The following is a 21,449-nucleotide window of genomic DNA, read 5'->3' on the forward strand; positions in this document are numbered from 1 at the left end:
TTTGAGGTTTCTCATAATTGCACCTTATTCATAATTTTACAAGTGTTTGGTGAATTCATTTCTGAGGCTTACCGGGTAAGGGTAAGGAAGAGAATAAGACATGTCTCAATCTGAAGGAATTTACAAGTGTTATCAGGATGTAAAATATTTGATAGTCATTAGTTAATTACATATATTGCATGTTTCATGGATATACATACATAATTTATGAATTTGTATGCATTAGTATTGTATATACATTCAAAGATGCTTAAGATTACCAATGGTATACCAGGTATTATGATAGACACTGAGTATTTGAAAACTAGTAAGACATGATCCTTCCCCTCAAGGAGTTTGCAGTCTAGTTTGGGAGTGAACTGAGGAGCAATCAGAAATGTACAGTGCAGTGTGATGAATGCTTTATGTGTCAGGCTCTGTGCTGGGCACCAGTAGTACACATGAATGAGAGAGTGCTCCTTTCCTTGTGCAGCTCACACAGAACTATCACAATGGATGGAGCATCCAGTTCAGGCCAAAAGATCAGAGAAGGTAGAAATGAGTTTAAGTTGAGAAGTGGACAAAGATTTCATGCAGGATATGGAGTTTGACATTAAAGTGAAATGGGTTATGGTAGACTCATCAAGACAAAATAAAAATCGCTTAGGATAGATAAAATATAATTGTAATTAAATCACAGTACATATTTTTATTTCCATTCCTTTATTTAAAAGAGAAGAAGAAAAAACCTAAATTTTTTGTTGCTCTAGCTATTTTAACTAGTTCTTTCCTTTCATTCACAGTCAAGTTTCATAAGTGAAGTTAATCTATGAAAATTATGCATGATATTAAAAGAGTAGTTGAAGCAATATAAACAATTCATTATTGGCAAACACTGACTTCTTTCTGAGAAAATTTATGCTGCAATTTCTCTTATTTACCTCTGTTTCAGAAAGCAAATACCTTTATACTCCCCCACTGACAATAACTTGAATATGATAAGAAGAGAATGATACCACCCCACACATTAATGATATACTATCAACATTCAATTGTGTTTCCACTTCTCAGTTAGACTTTTACTGGGTTCTGGTTCCCTAAAAGTTTATAATATTTTACATAAGAAAATATCAAAGTATCATATGACATTAGGTCATCTTCCATCTAATCAGTGAGAATAGTATTTTAATTTCTATGAAATTAATAAGCATTGAGGATCTCCAGTTTAAATGATTTTGAAAATTGAACCAGAAAGCAATAATCTGAATATCAAAATGGAAAATGGCCCTTTTGCTCGCTTAGAAATTATTTAAGCATAACTCAGATCGCCAGTGGCTCCCAATGGTTAGGTACATAACCTTGAGAGCAATGTTAATGCTACATTCAATGTAGGAGGATTACACTGCTTTGAAAAGTTCTTCTTTTCTGAGAGTAAAGCCACATTGTTGTTGAATTATGTCTTCTTGCTTATTTGGCCCCCCAGGAACAAATGGCACACATGTTTATAAAAAGGCTGACCCAACCCTGGCGTGTTTGGCTCAGTGGCTAGAGCGTCGGCCTGCGGACCGAAGGGCCCCAGGTTCAATTCCAGTCAAGGGCATGTACCTTGGTTGCAGGCACATCCCCAGCAGGGGGTGTGCAGGAGGCAACTGATCAATGTTTCTAACTCTCTATCCCTCTCCCTTCCTCTCTGTAAGAAATCAATAAAATATATTTTTTTTTTTGAAAAAAGCTGACCGAGGTAAGTGATGTCTTTGTGGTGATAGAGCAGAGAGAAACAAACTGGCCAGAGCAGACTCTGAGTGGAGGGCATCAGTGAAGCATGTGCCAAATTACCAAAAGAGAGAGCAACACTTTTGGTGCATTTTCTAGGTTTGAAATGTCACTCTATCTTTAAAAAAATTTTTATTTTATTTTATTTTATTTTTTGCAACCATTATTACAATTCATTTCATTTTATTTTTTAATTTTATTTTTGGTGTTGGCACTATTACAGATGTCCCCATTGCCACTCCGCACCCCTTCCCCTTTCATCTCCCCCCCGCCCCTTTGCGCATCTCCACCCAGCCCCCACCCCCTTCCCTCTGGCCATCGCCTCACTGTTGTCTGTGTCCATGGGCTGTGCAAATATGTTCTGTGACTAATCCTTTCACGTTCTTTTATCCAGTCCGCCTCCCCCCTCCCTTCTGACAGCTGTCAGACTGTTCCAGGTATCTATGCCTCTGTTTCTATTTTGTTCATCAGTTTATTTTGTCCATTAGATTCCAGATATAAGTGTGATCATATCTTTTTTTTAATACAATAGAATGGTGAAATTATCCAGGAAATACAGTTTATTGTTGGCCTTCTCCATCTCTCAAAAACATTCACAGGTATTTGCTCTAGAAGATTTTGAAAAGGCCTTGGCCTCTTTCAGCCTAGCAGACATACTATGATTGCAATTATGACTAATTTTTAGAAGCTATTTCAGACCTATTAAGCAAGCAGAAGGCAATGATTAACTGGCTTCCCTTCCCTAGGCCTGTTCAATAAATGTAAAGAGCTCCTGAGGACAATTCAAAAGGAAAACCATGCTCCGATTCAGCTTCTTAGTACTGAGTGACTGTACCTGATTTCATGCTGGGGCTTATGTAACAATGCCCTGCTGATCATATGAGCTAGTGGCAAACCACGGTATCTCACTGAGCTGCACCTTATACAGTGACATCTTATAACACAGAATATCAACAGAGGAAAAGAAATCTTCCCAATTTTTGTGATTATAGGGATTTTTAAGTAAAAATCATAATCACCACCATCATTATTATTGCTTCTACCAAGTGAAAATGACTATTACAGCAAGTATATGTCATGCCACTGCTTCGGTGTGCCAAAATGAAGAACAATATAATAAAGAGGCAACAATAGTGCTCCCATTCTAACAAATGGTAGACTAGAACAACTTCTTAAGCCTCCCATAAGAAAGTACCTAGAAGTGCCAAATAAATTATGACAAATTTTAGGTATAACTAAGTTTTAAAATAAAAAAACGAGTCCCCAGTGGCAAAACCAATGGGGAAATGCAAGTCAGGACATCAAGCACACCCTGGCACTGAGACAGGGAGAAGAGGCTTAAAATAGTGGTGGACATGGTGGTATAGAATAGGAGGAAGTTAAAGAGGTTATTATAGTTCAAAACAGGTAGGAAATTGGGTTTGAATTCCCAATATAGATAAATCATAACCCTAAGTAAGGCAGAGAGTTGTACAATGAGAGCCCTCTACATATACTTGGAATTAGTAAGGGGTTGTCATAAATGAGGAGCATAACATTGATGAGTTCAGCTTCTGGTTTGGGAAAGATGGTACTAAAGCAGTGCTCTCACAGATACCTATCAACACGGAATGAGTCACACAAAAGAGGTGTACTTAGGGCATTGAAGAGAACATAAAAATTGGTAGATTTGTAGAGGAGAGGTGAAATTTTGGAGAGAATGATATCAAGTGAGTTACTTATTCTTGTAGTGTTGAGTGGGGCAGCTAGAACACCATTAAAAAGCTTTCAGTTTTTCTGGGACAAAGAACTAAGGGATGAGTTTGGGGCAACTTCCTCTGCTGGAAAACCAGGAAAGAACCCCATAAGAGAGAGAACAATAAAGAGGGAGCCCCAAAACTGCGTATAAATTCTGCTCCCAAATCTGGCTAACGTCCAAATCACAGATGGATAGGAACAGACTCCAGCAAAGGAGAACCTTATGAACCTACAAAAGACTCAGGAAGGACCTTGAGGTGAATACACATTGAACAGGCTAGAAAAAGCATAGCAAAGCTGATCAGAACTGAACTAGAATTTAGACCCCACCCTCCCCCGCCCAATCACAGACAATTCCTTGAGTAGCAAATACATGGGACAGATACCAAGCAGCTTAGCAATGACTTAAACAACCGAACTAACATTGGAACCACCACTAACACCGAAAGGCAAGGCAGTACTTATAGTCATAACTGAATCTAACCTTAACCTTACATTGCTGAGAGGATTTTAACAGAACTCAGAAGCATAGCATTCAAAATGTCCAGGGTAAGATATGAAATTACTCAATCTATCAAGAACCAGAAAACGTCTGAGACTCAAATGTTGTGAAGCTATAGGAACATCACTACGCGCATATGTTTCTTTTGAGAATGCAAATTGTTATCAACACCACATGGAGCAATCTGGTGATTTGAGATTAAGGTTAACTATGGCTATAACCTATGAATGAGAAATTTAACTTTTATGTGTGTGCCTTGGAGAAACTAGAGTAAATGTGATTAGAAAGCATGTGCAAGTATGTATTAAAATAAAATAATTCTAATGGATGAAAAAGTGGAAACAATTTAGCTTTATGGGATATAATGACAGGGAATTTTAAAATACAAAATGACTGTATATTGTTAATGGTTACCTACAAAATATTTTAAAGATGTGATTAGAAATGATAAACTACAAATCATGATAGTAATTGAATTGAAGGAGGAGGGAATAGGGTAAGTGTATAACAGTCTCTGTGTTGCTAAGGTTTTTTGTTTTTTTGATTGTTTTTAAATAAGTAGACCAGAAGCAAAGAAAAGTTAATTTTTAAAAAGAAAGGAAATACCACAGTTTCTTATAACTCCTATTTAGACATTTTTATACTCCTTTTTACCCAGTGGTATTTGTTGTGGTAGTTAATTGAGTTATCTATGGATAATGAAAAAATGGGAACAAAAATGCTCTCACACATATCCCCTGCTTTTAGCCATCATTCTTAGGCTAGGCGAGAACCTGATTGGAATGTATATACTTATGTTCTTCCTAATTTTCTATGAGTTGTTGTATGACTCAGAATCTCTGCTTTCCAATTTCTGACACCTGATTTCAACACTAAGGTTTCTTCTTATTATTAAATGTTTATTATGGAAAGTATTACATATGCTCCCTATTCTTCCCCATTGACCCCTTCTTTCCTATCCCTGTCCCCCACCCCAGGCCTTCACAACCATATTGTCTGTGTCCATGGGTTATGCATATATGCATACAAGTTCTTTGGTTGATCTCTTCCCACCCACCTCAGTCTTCCCTCTGAGATTCCGCAGTCTCTGACTGGCTTATTTCCCTTAGCATAATACTCTCCAGGTCCCTTTCATTCTGCCACAAAGGGTAAGAGATCTTTCTTTTTTGTGGCTGCATGCCGGGAGCCGGTCCATCCTTGCTGTTTCAAGGGACCTGGCATATATGGCATACGGTTCTTAATATGTTTGCTCACCTTCTTGGCGCTGTGTTTTAACCAAGGTCACCTCTCCGAGAAAGGTTGTTTCCCCATGTAGGCATTTTTCCCTGAAGTCAGGGAGGGGATGAAACTCCTTAACTAAGTGCCAGGCGGGTAGTTAATCACTACAAACAATCATGCTTAAGCTACATAATCTTTACTCCCTGGAATGGAGACAAGAAACGCCCTAACCTTTGTAATAGAGATTGATAGGATTCAATCAACTGGTATAAATACAGATGTAACCAGACAGAAGACAGAACTTCAGAGACAGAACTTCAGACAGAACTTAGGAGACAGGGCTTGGAAAACAGGACCAAGAGAGACAGAATTCAAAACACAGAACCTACACAGAATGTTCTCTAGAGACAGAAAAACTTCGCTGGAGAGAGCATGCTGGAGGATCCTGGACAGGGACTGGCCTCGGAGCCTGGAGGTGGAGCCTGGCGAGAGAGCATGGCAGGGGATCCTGGACTGAACCTGACTGCAGAGATTGGCAGGAGAGCCTGACTAGAACCTGGCTACAGAACCTGGCTGGAGCTCCGAAGCAGAACCTCTCTGGAGATCCAGACCAGAACTTGGCTGGAGATCCTGGCTAGAGATCCTGGCTAGGCTGCTGATCAACTGAACCCTGTCTCCGTGTCCTTCCTTCTTCGCCGACTCTGTCTACGCCTTTGGGAACCCCTGGACCTGCTGGGGTTGGACCCCGGCATCTGGCGCCCGAACAGGGTTCCCTTAGGTAAGTCCCCCCGTACTTGGGACGGATAGGACTGCACCGTAGGGTGCTTCAGACCCCCCCTATAGAGGATAAGTAGGGTAAGCGGGTAGTTAGTACAGAACTTAGATTGACAAGATGGGTCATACTGAGTCTAAAGAAAAAAGACTCTGTATTGATCTTTAGATTAAGAAGATGTGCCATACTGAGTCTAAAGAAAAAAGACTCTGTATTGATCTTTTAACATATATGCTTGCTAGCAGAGGAATTAAGGTTACTCCCAGTCAGACAGAACGTTTTATACAAGAAGTATGTCCATGCTTTTCTGAGGAAGGAAAGGTAAATGTAATGGCATGGGAGAAGGTAGGCCCAAGGAGCCTTATCCGTAACCCCACTGCAGCCTTTCCACCCCGGGAAAGTGCAGGATTGGCAAGCTCTCCCTGGGGTGATAGATCAGGACTCAGATAATAGCGGAATGTGCCAATCCTATTCTTAAAATGGATATAAGAGAGCATTTCAGGTTTTTCTTTTTAATGGCTGCTTTTAAAAAATAAAAAAGGGGGAATTTGCCGGGAGCCAGTCCATCCTTGGTGTTTCAAGGGACCTGGCACATATGGCATACAGTTCTTAATATGTTTGCTCACCTTCTTGGCGCTGTGTTTTAACCAAGGTCACCTCTCCGAGAAAGGTTGAATCCCCAGGTAGGGATTTTCCCCTGAAGTTAGGGAGGGAATAAAACCCCTCAACTAAGTGCCAGGCGGGTAATTAATCACTTTAACTATGAGCAATCATGCTTAAGCTACATAATCTTTACTCCCTGGAATGGAGATAAGAAATGCCCTAACCTTTGGAATAGAGATTGATAGGATTGAATCAACTGGTATAAATACAGATGTAACCAGACAGAATTCAGAAAACAGAATTTAGAACACAGAACTCAGGAGACAGGACTTAGAAGACGGGACCAAGAGAGACAGAACTCAGAACACAGAACCTACAAAGAACGTTCTCTAGAGACAGAAGAACTTCGCTGGCGAGAGCATGCCGGAAGATCCTGGACAGGGACTGGCCTCGGAGCCTGGAGGTTGAGCCTGGCGAGAGAGCATGGCAGGGGATCCTGGACTGAACCAGATGCGGAGATTGGCAGCAGAGCCTGACTAGAGCCTGGTGACTGAACCTGACTGGAGAACCTGAGCAGAACCTCTCTGGAAATCGAGACCAGAACTTGGCTGGAGAACCTGGCTAGGCTGCTGATCCAACTGAACGCTATCTCCGTATCATTCCTTCTTCGCCAACTCTGTCTACGCCTTTGGGAACCCCTGGACCTGCTGGGGTTGGACCCCGGCATCTGGCGCCTTTCTACCCTGGGATGATAGATCAGGAGATAGCATGCCGGAGGATCCTGGACAGGGACTGGCCTGGGAGCCTGGAGGCGGAGCCTGGCGAGAGAGCATGGCAAAAGATCCTGGACTGAACCTGACTGCGGAGATTGGTAGGAGAGCCTGACTGGAACCTGGTGACTGAACCTGACTGGAGTACCTGGACAGAACCTGGCTGGAGATCCTAAGCAGAACCTCTCTGGAGATCAAGACCAGAACTTGGCTGGAGATCCTGGCTAGGCTGCTGATGAACTGAACACTGTCTCTGAGTCTTTCCCTCTTCGCCGACTCCGTCCACACCTTTGGGGACCCCTGGACCTTCTGGGGTTGGACCCCGGCATATGGCGCCCGAACAGGGTTCCCCTAGGTAAGCGCCCCGCACTCGGGACGGATAGGACTCCACCGTAGGAAGAGAGTGGATAGTCTTCGCCGACTCCGTCCACACCTTTGGGAATCCCTGGAAAAGGATTCCCCTAGGTAAGCCCCCCCATTGAGAACCCCCACACTCGGGACGGATAGGACTCCACCAGGGTGCTACAGACCCCCCTACAGAGGATAAGTAGGGTAAGAAGGTGGATAGTACAGAACTTAGATTGAGAAGATGTGCCATACTGAGTCCAAAGAAAGAAGACTCTGTATTGATTCTTAGATTGAGAAGATGTGCCATACTGAGTCCAAAGAAAGAAGACTCTGTATTGAACTTTAGATTAAGAAGATGTGCCATACTGAGTCTAAAGAAAAAAGACTCCGTATTGATCTTTTAATACATATGTTTGCTAGCAGAGGAGTTAAGGTTACTCCTAGTCAGATGGAACATTTTATACAAGAAGTATGTCCATGCTTTTCTGAGGAAGGAAAGGTAAATGTAATGGCATGGGAGAAGGTAGGCCCAAGGAGCCTTAACCGTAACCCCACTGCAGCCTTTCCACCCCGGGAAAGTGCAGGATTGGCAAGCTCTCCCTGGGGTGATAGATCAGGACTCAGGTAATAGCAGAAAGCGCCAATCCTACCCTTAAAATGGATACAAGAGAGCGTTTCAGGTTTTTCTTTTTAATGCTTGCTTTTAAAAAATAAAAAAGGGGGAATTTGCCGGGAGCCGGTCCATCCTTGCTGTTTCAAGGGACCTGGCATATATGGCATACGGTTCTTAATATGTTTGCTCACCTTCTTGGCGCTGTGTTTTAACCAAGGTCACCTCTCCGAGAAAGGTTGTTTCCCCATGTAGGAATTTTTCCCTGAAGTCAGGGAGGGGATGAAACTCCTTAACTAAGTGCCAGGCGGGTAGTTAATCGCTACAAACAATCATGCTTAAGCTACATAATCTTTACTCCCTGGAATGGAGATAAGAAACGCCCTAACCTTTGTAATAGAGATTGATAGGATTGAATCAACTGGTATAAATACAGATGTAACCAGACAGAAGACAGAACTTCAGAGACAGAACTTCAGACAGAACTTAGGAGACAGGGCTTGGAAGACAGGACCAAGAGAGACAGAGCCTAGGCACAGAACCTACACAGAATGTTCTCTAGAGACAGAAGAACTTCGCTGGAGATCCAGAGCAGAACCTCTCTGGAGATCCAGACCAGAACTTGGCTGGAGATCCTGGCTAGGCTGCTGATCAACTGAACCCTGTCTCCGTGTCCTTCCTTCTTCACCGACTTTGTCCACACCTTTGGGGAACCCCTGGACTCGCTGGGGCAGGACCCCAGCAGCTGCATAGTATTCCATGGTGTAAACATACCACAGCTTTTTTATCCACTCATCTACTGAAGGGCACTTGGGCTGTTTCCAGATTTTAGCTATTGTAAATTGAGCTGCTATGAAAATAGGGGTGCATACATTCTTCTGATTGGTGTTTCAGATCTCTTAGGATATATTCCTAGAAGTGGGATCACTGGGTCAAATGGGAGTTCCATTTTTAATTTTTTGAGGAAACTCCGTACTATTGTCCATAATGGCTGCACCAGTCTACATTTGCACCAGCAGTGTGCTGGGATTCCCTTTTCTCCACATGCTCACCAACACTTGTCATTTGTTGATTTGTTGATGATAGTCATTCTGATAGGTGTGAGGTGATACCTCATTGTCATTTTCATTTGTATCTCTCTGATGTTCAGTGATTTTGAGCATTTTTTTCAAATGTCTCTTGACCATCTGTATGTCCTCTTTGGAGAAGTGTTTATTTAGGTCCTTTGTCCATTTTTTAATTGGATTGTTTTCCTTCCTTTTGTTAAGTTGTATGAGTTCCTTGTGTATTTAGGATAATAAACCTTTATCTGATGTATCATTGCTAAATATGTTCTCCCATACAGTGGGCTCCCTTTTCATTTTGTTGATGGTTTCTTTTGCTCTGCAGAGCTTTTGATTTTGATGTAGTGCCATTTGTGTATTTTCTCCTTAGTTTCCTTTGCCATAGGAGATGTATCCATAAACATATTGCTATGAGAGATGTCTGAGATTTTGTTGCCTATTCAATATAATCCTTATTAAAATACAAATGGCTTACTTCACAGATCGTGAACAAATACTCCAAAAATTTATATGGAACCAAAAGACTCCCAGAGTCCTAGCAATATTGAGAAAGAAAAACAAAGTTGGAGGGATCAAAATATCTGATATCAAGTTATATTACAAAGCCACTGTAATCAAAACAGCTTGGTACCTGCACAAAAACAAGCATATAGATCAATGGAACAGAAAAGAGACCCTAGAAATTGACCCAAGCAATTACACTCAATTATTACTTAACAAAGGAGGCAAGAGCATACAATGGAGTCAAGACAATCTCTTCAATAAATGGTGATGGGAATATTGGACAGATACATGCAAAAAAAATGAAACTAGACCACCAACTTACACCATACACAAAAATAAACTCAAAATGGATACAATAATTAAATTTAAGTCATTAAACCAAAAAATTTCTAAAATTTCTTCTTTTAATGTGACAATGGCTTCACCAGTGCTAGAACTGCCATGTTAGAGATGTTATAATTTTCATTCTCCCATGTATGCTTTTAAACATTTTAGGGCATAAGTGAGCATCATTAGAATGCCTTTTCTTGCTCTTCTAAAGCAGTTCACGTTAATTGTGGAAGAGCTCTATAAACCAAGCAGTCAAAAATAGAATGTTACAGTGCAATGCTACGCAACAATTGAAAATAATGACATGGAAATATGTTCCCAAATACTAGTAGGTAAAGAAAGAGTTTTCAAATCCGTAGGATGATCCCAGTGACATAAAATTATGTTAAAGTTAACAATAATTTTAAGTACATGCATGTATAGACACTTATTTCTCCAGGGTAGGAGTAGAAGAAAACTAGGTTTATCAAAATGTTAACGGTGTTTATAACCAGTTAATGGAATCCATGGGCACATTTTTTTTTCCCTTTCTGTATTGTCTGTTTTGCAATGGATGTTTTTACTTTTGTAATTTATAATGTTCAACTTCAGACTGAAGGCAATTAATTTAGATATAATAAAACATCAGAAATAGTTTTTTTAAGTGCCCACTTTCTAGAAAATGTGAGGGAAAGTTGAAGTGCAATCTCATTACGTTTATGGCTGATTCAAAAATAGTTCAATTTAATTTTATTTCCAAATTTGTAACTGAATTTGATTTTGAAAGGAATGCATATTCCAGCCTTTGTGATCATCACTTTTAGTACAAACATAATATAAAATTTTATTTCAATTTTAGTTCTGCAGTCAAAATCTAGGCTAAAGTGCTTCTTTCATTTTCTAGAGTATTTCTAAAATTAGAGGATCCAGATGACTTCTTTGCAAGAGGAATGATTATACTTTCCTCTATTTGTAATATCAACAAAGTAGTATTTTTGTCGGCACTAATCACATGGAATTAAAAAAGGAAAACATTTTATTACAATATAAAGAGAACTTACCTACCACTCTGTCCCCAAGTAACAAATAATCAAAAGTATTTGCTTAAGAAACAGGGAATTTGTAAAATATTTATTCTTCAGCATTTGGGGAATACTTAACTCGAGTATTTTGATGCCATTTGCCAAGCAGGAGACTGAGAACACAAATATGCTTGCTACTATGGTATTTTTCTCATTCATTTCCTCCTTAGCTTTCTCATCTATTATACATTGGATTGACTTTTTTTGGTACTTTCATAGAAGGGCAGTTCACAGAGTTTTATCTAAGTTTCTAAAAATGAATAAAGTGTCAAACTATGCACCCATGTTTCTATATAAATAAGGTGTTTATCTTACACCAAAAATATGCACCAAAAATATGGAATTCTGAGTAGCATGTAATTTGGACATGGGTAGGTACAATCTCTGAGTCTCTGTGATTCACAAAGTTGTGTTATTATGACTTGAAAACAGTACAACTTGAGTTAATAAAAAGCTCTGGTGAAGAATTATTCAGTTAGTCTAATTTGGCATTTTTTCAACTCTATTTCTCTGTACAAATTTTGTTTATTTAAAGGTGTGCTGGAATTTTTTTTAGACTGCTGTTTCCCCGATTGGTTAAGATACTTATGGAATCATGAGAGCCTGTTCTGTAGCTGTTCCCTTTTCTGCATAGTTCTTCATCCAGGTATCTGCTTTGATAACTTCTTCACCAAGTTCAAGTCTATGCTCAATGTTTCCCTTCTCCATATAGCTTTTCTTAGAGACCTTAATTAATTCTGCAAACTCCCTCTACTAACATTTTCTCCCCATTCTCATTCTCCTAATTTCCCTTATTTTCCTCTATGTTTTCCTATTCCCATAGCAGTTATCAACGTCTACCAAACTATATAATTTACTTATTTCTTATATTTGCTGTCAAATGTATATTTCTTCCTCTTAGAATGCAAGACCTAAAGAGCAAGAATCTTTGTCTAACTTGTTCAATAATGAATCTCATGTACTGAAAATGCTTCCTGGCACATCCTATCTAATAAAAGAGCAACATGGTAATTGGCGTACGACCGCTACCCTTCCCATTCTCTAATCAGGGCGATATGCAAATTAACTGCCAGCCAAGATGGTGGCCAGCAGCCAGGCAGCTTGAAACTAACATGAGGCTTGCTTGCTTCAGTGATGGAGGCTTCCAACTGTTCCCGCCTGCCGCTGCAGGCCTTTGAGCCTGCAGTTTAAGAAACTATGTAACAAATATAGAAGCTAAACAAAACTTCAGAAACCTGCTTAGCCACTGGCTTCAGCCAGCAGGATCGCAACATTGTAAGCAAAGTCCAGAAACGTACTTTGAGCAGCGGAAGCCTAAGAGCTGGAGCCAAGCCTCAAAGCTTAAAGCTGGACCAGAATAAAAACAAAAAAAGAAAAAAAGGAGCGGTTGGGAGCTTCAGTCACCCCCAGCCTGAAAACAGCCCTCAGCCCCTCACCCAGACTTGCCAGGCACCCCAGTGAGGACCCCCAACCTGAAGGGTGTGTGACCAGCTGCAAACAGACATCATTGCCTCACCCAGGCTGACCAGACACCCCAGTGGGGACCCCCACCCTGATCCAGGACACCCTTCAGGCCAACCAGCTGGCACCTACCTGTGCACCAGGCCTCTACCCTATATAGTAAAAGGGTAATATGCCTCCCAGCACTGGGATCAGCGGAGCCGTAAGGCCTCCCGGCACCGGGATCAGTGTGACAGGGGGCAGCGCCCAAACCCCCTGATTGCCCTGCGGCTCTGTGTGTGACAGGGGGTGGGGCCACAACTTCCCTATCTTCCCTGCTCTGTTCGTGACAGGGGAAGGCGCCCCAACCCCTTGATCAGCCCTGCTCTGTGCCTGATGGGGGGAGCTCCCCAAACCCCTGATCGCCCTGTGGCTCTGTGTGTGACAGGGTGTGGCGCCCCAACCCCTTGATCGACCCTGCTCTGTGTGTGACGGGGTAGAGCCATAACCTCCCCATCAGCCCTGCCCTGTGTGTGACAGTTGCTGTGCCCCAACCCCCTGATCCGCCCTGCTCTGTGTGTGACAGTGGGCAGTGTCCCAACTCCCCTATTGGCCCTACTCTGTGAGTGACAGGGGGGAGCTCCTCAACCCCCTGATGGGCCCTGCTCTGTGAGTGACACGGGGCAGCGCCCCAACCCCCTGATTGGCCCTGCTCTGTGTGTGACAGGGTATGGAGCCCCAACCGCCTTGATGGGCCCTGCTCTTTGAGTGACAAGGGGGAGCTTACCAACCTCCTGATCGACCCTGCTCTGTGGGTGATAGAGTGTGGCGCCCCAACCGCCCCCCATGGGCCCTGCTGTGTGTGTGATGGGGTAGAGCCATAACCTCCCCATAGGCCCTCCCCTGAGTATTACAGGGTGCAGCGCCGCAACCCCCTGATCCGCCCTGCTTTGTGTGTGACAGCGGGCGGTGCCCCAACTCCCCTATCGGCCCTACTCTGTGAGTGACAGGTGAGCTGCTCAACCCCCTGATCCGCCCTGCTCTGTGTGTGACAGCGGGCAGTGCCCCAACTCCCCTATCGGCCCTATTCTGTGAGTGACAGGGGAGCTCCTCAACCCCCTGATAGGCCCTGCTCAGTGCATGACAGGCGGGAGCTCTCCAACCCCCTGATCAACCCTGCTCTGAGCGTGACAGGGTATGGAGCCCCAACCCCCCTGATGGGCCCTGCTCAGTGAGTGACAGGGGGCCACGCCCCAACCCCTTGATTGGCCCTGCTCTGTGCATGGCAGGGGGTGGCTCCGCAACCTCCCCATAGACCCTGCCTTGAGTGTGACAGAGGGCGGTGCCCCAATCGCCCAATTGGCCCTACCCTGAGCGTTACTTAAGGTGGCATCACAACCTCCCGATCCGCCCTGCTTTGTGCATGACAGGGGCGGCGCCCCAACTCCCCAATCAGTCCTGCTCTGAGCCCAACCAGGGGCTGCACCTAGGGATTGGGCCTGCCCTCTGCTACCCGGAAGCAGGCCTAAGCAAGCAGGTCGTAATCTCCAAAGGGGTCCCAGACTACGAGAGGGCACAGGCCGGGCTGAGAGACCTCCCCCCTCACCCCAAGTGCACAAATTTTTGTGCACCGGGCCTCTAGTCTTATATAATAAAAGCCTATTATGCAAATCAAACAAATTGCAGAATGACTCTTGGAATGACCAGTCACTATGACATGCACTGACCAACAGGGGGCAGACACTCAACACAGGAGCTGCCCCCAGATCACAAGCCCCAGGCCAGCCACAGTGGGTGCCAGAATGCCCCCCCTAATCATCCCGTGGGGGGACAGGGCTAGTGGGCAGGCGGTGCCAGGTGGGCCAAGGTGGGTGCCAGTGGGCCTCCACCAAGATCTCCCTACCGGTCACCCCACACATCAGTCCTGATTGCTGGCCAGGCCTAGGGACCCTACCCATGCACAAATTTCATGCATCGGGCTTCTAGTATATATATTATTTTTTAAAATAAAATGATATTTCAATGAAATGTCAGATGATTTTATTGTTTTAGGAAATTATGTAATATAGCATACCCTACAGTAACTCGACTTCAAATAATATTTCCTGATATATTCACTGAACAAAGACACTACCGTTACCCCAGCACACATGGATTCTGTCATGGACAGGTTACTGCTTGGGCATCTGAATATATCAGTGGTCATATTACAATCAGTGGTCATTTTTAACAAGATTTCCTTCTTTGCTGTAGAGACACAGGTCTTTTACAAAGGGATATTTTAACCTAAACGTGCTTCTCAACCCCAACACATAGCCTGATAAGTTATGCCCTCTCTACTGTAGATATATAGCTGCAAGAATGAGGGAAAGAAGGAACTATAACACAGTCATGACTTTTTATTTCAAAAAGTTAGAAACCAGAGAGGCATGAAGGCCCCTATTTGAAGATGTTCTTTTACAGCATCTTACAGTTATGTGAGAAATAATGCAACAGAAATGGAGTGAGAATAAAAGATCTAATCAAGCCAGAGATCCTTCACAGGGTATTCCTACTATCTCAAGCGGCTGAGTGAATGAGTTGTGTCCAAGTGGCCATCATTCAAGAAAATCTCAAAGAATGACCCAGCATTGCAGAACATGTATTTGGCTGGCTCCAGCTAGCTAGTCTAAGCCATAATAGAAGGCTCTCCCATCTGAGTGCTGCTCAGGATGATGGATGGTGTGTAAGTGCAGCCTGATTAGTGTTTTGGATGGACAGGGAGCTAATGCAGGAGAGTCAGCGGTTTGTAAATCTATTACCCACATCTTGGATGAATCTGACCTTTGCAGAGCCAGAGTAAATGACAGTACAATACATAGCTCCAAGGGAAGTTTGTAGTTCATTTTGAATAAAATTTTAATGATGAACCAATAGCAGAATCTATAAGTATCCATATATAGCTTTTCTGTCTTTGATGTTTTGTATTTGGCTAGGACTGCATATTTCACAGATGTATAGAAAATATATATATATTATTTGGGTACCCGATTTTTTTTTCTTCGAATACATATCGCTGTCCCTGGATAGGTAGCTCAGTTGGTTAGAGCATCATCCTGAAACACAAGGTTGTGGGTTCAATATCTGGGCAGGGCACATATAAGAAACAACCAATGAATGCATAAATAAGTGGAACAGCAAATCAATGTTTCTCTCTCTTCTCTCTCTCTCTCTCTCTCTCTCTCTCTCTCTCTCTGCCCCTCTCTCACTCTCTCTCTGTCTAAAATCAATCAATTAAAAATTTAAAAATAATACTTATTACTGTATTTCTGTATGTGTGCATGTATCAAATACTTCAAATAAATAAATCTTAACCTAAGTAGAGCTGTGTTAAGTTGTACAAATTAATTATCATTAACCATCTTGAGGTCTATTTCTTGGGATAAAAACACATTTTCTTTTTAAGCCTTTGAAGTCAGTCCTTCCACTGAGCAGAGAGGCAGTGCAACATAGTTGTTAACAGCATAGTGTTAAGTGGAGTCAGCAGTCTGCTGTTCTGAAGCTAGCTTCACCACTTTCCAGCTGCATGACCATGGCCCATTACTAGCCTCATTGTCACTCCTCCTCCATCACAAAGGGAGAATACTTCACAGAGCTCTTGTGAAGGTTCAGGTGATAATATATATTTTAGAAAGTTTAGTGCTTTTCCTCCCCATTCTTAGCATCCTTTCTCATTTCGCTGTGTTCTTCTCTCTAAGCTCATACCAAAGTAAGGGTAGATGGTTCTTCATTGCTATGGTTGGAAAAATACTAAAAAAGTAATGGTAAATCCACATACTGATACATGATATCTTCACCTATGAATTTGCAATTGACTCCTTTTTTATTCTGAAGTATCCCACTCTGAAATGGCTAAATTCACTTCATGTTTTTTCACTTTGTAAAAAATTATTACTCTTCCCCCTCCCCTTTGGTATGTTGTATTTTCTAGGATTGCATATTGAATGCATAAATGTTGCTGAGATAAAAGGAAACCAACTTTGGGATTGATAAAGTGGCTCCAGGAAGGATAGCACAGGGTAAGCACTACACAAATCTCAGTAAGGTGTTGGTCCCTGTCACCTGTCGCTTCTGCACACGTTTGGAAGTTCCTTGAGTCCATTTCACAGTTTCATATCTCTTCCACTGGCTCACACCATCCCATGGCCTCTCTCTTCATGTAGCGCTGTTCAAAGCTACTTACCCAGTTAACTCAGCTCATTTACTGTTCTCCACCAATAGCTTCTTGCCTGCTATCGTCCCCACCTCTACCCCCACACTCTATAGAAGAGATCACTTCCTCTATTCTGCTCAACTTATTTTAAGCATCCTTCTAACATGATTCTTCCAAGCATGATGTTACCTGCTGTCTTTGTTCCCAAGATGCCAGATCCCAGCGTCCACTGCCACAAGCAGGGTCTCATCCTCTAGGAGTCAATCTCCGCTGGATGTTTCCCACCACAGAGCTTCACTGCCAGATCGAGGGTCAGCTTCTCCTGCCCTGGTCCTCATCTAATTCCAGGGCGTCAGCTGCAATGAACAATGTGTGTGTTTACTACATGTGAAGCAGAATACCATAAAGATTTGGTATCAAAACCTGAATGTGCACCCTAACTTTACCAACTTGCCTTTTGATTATTACTTACTACCCGATTTTGAGCAAGTTGTTTCTCTGTGCCTCTATTGTCTCATGTCTGAAATGAGATCATCTAAGAATCCTTGTAAGGCTATTATAAAGTTTACTAGAGTCCCGGTGCACAAAAATTTGTGCACTGGTGGGGGGGTGGGGGGTGGTTTCCCTCAGCCCCACTTGTGTACTCTCACAGCCTGGGACCCATCTGGAGATAATGACCTGCTGGCTTAGGCCCACTCCCAGGTGGCAGAGGCAGGCCCAATCCCTACGTGCTTGCCCCGCAGCTCCTGGTCGGGCTCAGAGCAGGGCCCATTGGGGAGTTGGGGCGCCGCCCCCTGTCATGCACAGAGCAGGGTGGATCAGGAGGTTGTGATTACACCCTCAGTCATGCTCAGGGCAGGGTCTATTGGGGGGTTGGGGAGCTGCCTCCTGTCACACTCAAGGCAGGGTCTATGGGGGGGTTGCAGCGCCACCCCCTGTCATGCACAGAGCAGGGCGGATCAGGGGGTTCTGGTGCCACCCGTCACATACAGAGCCGGCCGATGAGGGGGTTGGGGCACTGCCCCCCCTGTCACGCACAGAGCAGGCCCCATCAGGGTAGTTGGGGCTGCGTACCCTGTCACACACAGAGCAGGGCCGATCAGGGGGTTTGGGAGCTCCCCCCTGTCATGCACAGAGCAGGGCCAATCAGGGGGTTGGGGAGCTCCACCCTGTCACCCACACAGCAGGGCCGATCAGGGTATTGGGGAGCTCCCCCCTGTCATGCACAGAGCAGGGCTGATCAGGAGGTTGTGATGCCACCCCCAGTCATTCTCAGGGTAGGGCCTATTGGGGGGTTGGGGCGCTGCACCCTGTCACACACAGAGCAGGGCCAATCAAGGGATTAGGGAGCTCCCCCCTATCAGGCACAGAGCAGGGCTGATCAGGGGGTTGGGGTGCCTTCCCCTGTCATGAACAGAGCAGGGCAGATAGGGAGGTTGTGGCCCCACCCCCTGTCACACTCAGAACCTCAGGATGATTAGGGGTTTGGGTGCTGCCCCCTGTCACACTGCTCCAGGGCCCAGGAGGCCTCTCAGCTCCACTGATCCCAGTGCTGGGAGGCATATTACCCTTTTACTATATAGGATAGAGGCCTGGTGCACAGGTGGGGGCCAGGTGGTTTGCCCTGAAGGGTGTCCTGGATCAGGATGGGGGTCCCCACTGGGATGCCTGGCCAGCCTTGGTGAGGGGTTGATGGCTGTTTGCTGCTGGTCACACCCCCTTCAGGGTGGGGGTCCCCACTGGGGTGCTGGCCAGTCTGGGTAAGGGGCTGAGGGCCGTTTTCAGGCTGGCGGGTGACTGAAGCTCCCAACCTCTCCTTTTTTCCTTTTTTTTTTTAATTCTTGGATTTATTTACCTTCTATGGCTGTCACTGGAGCTGAGAGCCAGCTTTAGCTGTGAGACCTCAGGTGCTGAAAGCAGGTTTCTGGCTTTGTTTACCTACTGTATTTGAAACTTTGTTGCAACTCCAGCTCTGAGATCCCAGCTGACTGAAAGCAGGTTTCTGGGTTTTTTTTTAGCCTCTATATTTGTAACAATGTTTCTTAGACAACAGCTCAGAGCTGGGCTGCGGCAGGTGGGGAACGTGGGCTTCCTCTGTCACTGGAGCAAGCAAGCCTCCTGTTCCCATCAGTAGCCTGGCTGCTGGCTGCCATCTTGGCTGGCAGTTAATTTGCATATCACCCTGATTAGCCAATGGGAAGGGTAGCGAAGGTATGGCTAATTACCATGTTTCTCTTTTATTATATAGGAAGTTAGATATCCATGTGCTGAGAGCAAAACCTGGTACATAGGAAGCACTCTATCATTATTAGCTCTCATTATATTTAAATAATAATAAAAACAAACAGAAAACTCTAACAGTCAATAGATCCAATTTCTTTATTTAAAGTGTCCTAAGGAAGACTGGCCAACATGAATGACATTTCTCCTTTCATAAACAAGTTAATGGGAATGTTTATTATTGATACGGAATTTTTGGACTAGAACACACGGTGTTCCCCTGGAATGGGACCCAGATTCTTTGTCCGTAGGAGTCAAAGAATGAATCCACGGACAGAGGGTAGTATAGCAAAGGTGGAGATTTATTGAAGAACAAGTACAAACTCCTCCATGGGGAGAGAGAAAGAGTTCACAGAATGGACTCCCACGTGGAGAGGGGATAGGGGTCCCACTGAGTCCCTTTCCCTATGGCTTATAAAGGCTGCAATCCCCTCTGATTGGTCACTATTCCCTTAGGCTGGATACTATAGTAACTCCTGGGCTCAGAGGAGGAACCCCCCTTCCTTATTGTTTTCCTATTCCCTTTGGGCTTTCTTTTTCTTCCTGTGGATGAGGGGCTTCCTTCTCTTTATTTTGTAAATATAGACCTTTTGCTATTCCCAGCTCCCTCATTCTATGGACATGTACCTGCTGCAGCTTTTCAGCTTCCCTATTCTATGGAAATATATCTTCTCCTGCATTGCAATCCTGTGCTTCCTCCATGGTCCTCTTAATTTCCTTAATTTTCCTTTTTCACCTACCAAAATTCCTGTTTCATTATAATTAAATTTGGTTTGAGAACTGGCTCTAAAAGGCTTCTCTCCTGTAGTAATTCTACCCGAATCTCACCTTATAAGAAAGAGATTATGCATCTGCTGGGGAGGAAAAGTCCATATGATATGGATTTTCTCTTTATCTTTCGAAAGGTAAATAATTCCCTTTGAGACACAGCTCTGTAGGCCAATACCAATTTGCATCTCTCATATGAATTTCCTTGCTTCTCGGGGTTTGAACTCTTCTAAACCTTGGTGCAGTGTTTTAACCAAGCTTCTCTACAACACAAATTGCCTTCACTGCTATTTGATCATAGAGTCAAGGAAAAGCAGCATCTATGGACCCAGAGGAAATATTTCTCCAACCTTAAGGGGTTGACTTTTCACTAATTGGCTAATTCATTTTTTGTCCTTTGACCTCAAATGTCATGGGATCAAATCGATTGGAAGTATATTAGATTGACTCACCAAAGAATGTGAACTTTTCCTGCTCCTTTATCTTTTTCATGTAAATTGAAAATGAATGTCCAGTTACCAAAATTACAGCTCACTCGAGGTTATATTTACCATGCTGAACTATTTTAGCAGTACCTCTAGTTAAATTGGAAATTCGAAAATTGTGCTGTAAAGGGGATTTTCAGGCACAGTTAATAATTCAGCTACCTGCACACCTGGGCAAAATAAATAGCTTGCCGACTGCTTGTTGGAAAAGTCACTGCCAATTATATTATTTGAAACTTTAAATGTACCCGCTCCTCCCGCCTCACCCCCCGCCCCCCACCAAAATGTTGGAATTATCTGTAGGAAAACAGGTTATTGCTACAGCATTATTTCATTACTTATCATGCATTTGCTTCTTAAAGTTTGGTAATTAGTGTTTTTTTAAGAAGGAAGAAAATAAAGGAAGCACACCCATTACTATAGTTATTTCCCTTCAATTCCAAACCCTGCAGGAATTCTAATACTAGATATTAGATGAGAAGGAATTCTGCTCTAAGCTTTAAGCACAAGTAAACAAATTACCTCAAATATCTCTTTAGTAGGAATTCCAAAGAGCCAGGTTAATGGTCAGCATTGAAGTTTACCAACTAATTTCTTTTGTTTACTTTTTTGAGCACCTATTTTGTGAGAGGCACTGTTCTAATCAGTTGCATACACAGTGAATATAACTGTTAAAGATTTTGCCCTTGAAAATGGGATTCCACTGCAGGAATGGGCAGGGGGAAGGGCAGGGAAACAGACAATGTGATAAATTTGCTTAAAAATATTTTTATTGATTTCAGAGAAGAAGGGAGAGGGAGGGAAAGAAACATCAATGATGAGAGAGACTCATGGATCAGCTGCCTCCTGCACGCCTCCCACTGGGGATCCAGCCTGCAACCTGGGCATGTGCGCTGACCCTGGATCAAACCGTGACCTCCTGGTTCATGGGTTGACACTCAACCACTGAGCCACACCGGCCGGGTCAATATGATAAATGTAATAAGTAGTTATCTTGGTATGTTAGAAAGTGA

Source organism: Myotis daubentonii, chromosome 2 (genome assembly GCF_963259705.1).
Source record: "Myotis daubentonii chromosome 2, mMyoDau2.1, whole genome shotgun sequence".
In the NCBI taxonomy this organism is placed as follows: domain Eukaryota; kingdom Metazoa; phylum Chordata; class Mammalia; order Chiroptera; family Vespertilionidae; genus Myotis; species Myotis daubentonii.